This window comes from Chenopodium quinoa, unplaced genomic scaffold (genome assembly GCF_001683475.1).
Source record: "Chenopodium quinoa cultivar QQ74 unplaced genomic scaffold, ASM168347v1, whole genome shotgun sequence".
NCBI classification, from domain to species: Eukaryota; Viridiplantae; Streptophyta; class Magnoliopsida; order Caryophyllales; family Amaranthaceae; genus Chenopodium; species Chenopodium quinoa.
In genome coordinates, this window is record NW_018743593.1 from 2,483,599 (window position 1) to 2,486,015 (window position 2,417).

Sequence of the window (2,417 nt, forward strand, 5' to 3'; positions counted from 1 at the left end):
ACATTACCGCCACCGTGGAAACGGTTAAGGAAAACATCAAAGATACACAGCAGAAGACTTATTTTTAAAACTTCTCCAAAACAAACCAACTTGAAAGGTTAATCAAACGAAGGTATAGTTAAAACCAAAATAAACGAAGTAAAATGAAAATCAACCTACAACTTGGAACCATTAAGGCCCTTATTAAAACCAAACCAAATCCAACCTTGATGTTAGCTCCACATATAAATAATAGCATAAATAATTAAAGCAGAAACACAATGTAAATTAATAGAAACTAGCATGATTCACTCTTCACTCATGCCGCGTCATGAATATGCTTCAATACCTGAAAAGCTTATCTCTACTTGTCTCTATTACTCTCCATTAAAAATGGGTCATCATAGGGCCAAGATAAAGACATGACCAAAACACACAAACACACACAATCAGCAAAGCTGAGTACATAAGCGTAAATAAACACACTAACATGCTTTCACCTATCACCACACACTTACCTCAATGCACCTGTTAACAAGCACACACAACATTCCAAAAGACTTTTCAACTAGACCACTAAATAATTAATTTAGTGTTGATCACGCATCGAACGAGTTTCCAACTCTACCTTCCCCAAATAAATTGAGGTTAACTGACACGGGAGCTAACAATGCCAGCACAAAACCACACATAGGTGGCGGAATTCCAGTGTATAATTATAAATAAAAAGGAATGTGCAGCGTCCTGTACTCCATTAGAAGTTATGGTTAAATATAAAACCCCATAACTCCCCCCATATGTTCATACTCAAGGTATATACGTTACAAGAGTTTTGGTGCGTAATCTCTTTCACTTTACGTTAATTACATATTATTAGACTTGGTGATGACTCTCAAATCATAATAATTCAATCAACAATAATTTTCAATCCAACAACATACCAATTTAATTCTTGAATAATTAGTGACCACTAATATTTAATGTTGAACCATTTTTAATTCTACCTCAGTGTCAAAGACACCTTAAATGCATAAAGCGCCAAAAATCCTATCCCTCGGTGTTAAAAACACCTTAAGTGCACTAAGACACCAACATACAATTTATTCCTCATGTACATAGACACTTATATAACTCCTTTCCCATGCTTTAAGCATCAGTAAAAATTATATATATGAACCAAAATAAAATTCCTTTTCAATATTCCAAGCCAAATTAAACATGTAGTTTAATTAAACGTGCATTCTAACATGCCATAAATAAAAGTATAGTCCATATAATCATGCCAAATATAATTTTCCAATCCATAAACCCTCACAAATAAAATCATGCTTCACAATTCAATCACCAACACCAATAATTCACAATTCCAAACATAAACCTTAGTATGACACTACTTGTAATTGATTTAAATAAAACCTAACATGATACTACAACACCAAAATATGCTAAGTACGCGAACGTACCTTGAGTACGATCTAAAAATCGCCACGACTAATAAAAATCGCTTACTTGAAAGTCTCCTACACATTAAAATCATAGTAGAGTATTAAAATTCATTCTAAACAAATTTCCAGCAATATATACTATTATAAAACCCCTCAGAACTTAATTAAAATAGGCTGAAATTATGTTAAAACATCATACTTAAGTCCCAATTAATGGGTAATTGAAATTTCTTAAAAAACTTAATTTTAAATACTCTACTAAAAGTTTCAGCACTTTATTTTAATTAAAACTTGCTATAATTAAGCCTTAAAACACTTTAATCAAAGATCTAAACCATAATACATCATAATCCTTCAATTATTCATAAATCAAGAACCTATGGTTTCAAAAATTAGGGCTTTTTAATAAAAAACATAATCTGAAAATTATTCAACATATTACTTATACCCAAACATCAAAATCAAGTCTCAAAACTCATAATTTGCAATTAGATTTAAACATAGTTTGAATTAGAGCAATAAAGATTATTTTTTTTTGAAACAAGGGGTTGCCGACAGTAGGGGGCGCCACTGCCGGCTGCTGCCAGCGCTGGTGGTCGCCGCTGCTGCCGGCTGGGTGGCTGGTGGTCGGCGGCCCACCGGCTGGTGGTGGTCCGAAAATAAAAGTGGAAGGGGAAGAAGAAAGGAAAAAAAAAAGAAGAAAAATAAGGAGAAAAGGGAGAGAAGTTTACCTTGGGTTTTCTCCACTTTGGGCAAAGTTGATTTGCCTCATAAGAGGGATATTTATACCCCTTCTCTACAAACCCTTTTTCCCAAACTTTCCTTTTCTAACTTAACCTAATCTCTTCCCTAATAAAATTTCTAAAATCATACTTTCCTAAAATAAACTCCAACTTTTATAAAATACTTTAATAAAATAAACTTTCCTTTTATAAAATATTTCCAAACTTACATAGAATAAATAATTAAAATATCATAATTAATATTAAAATT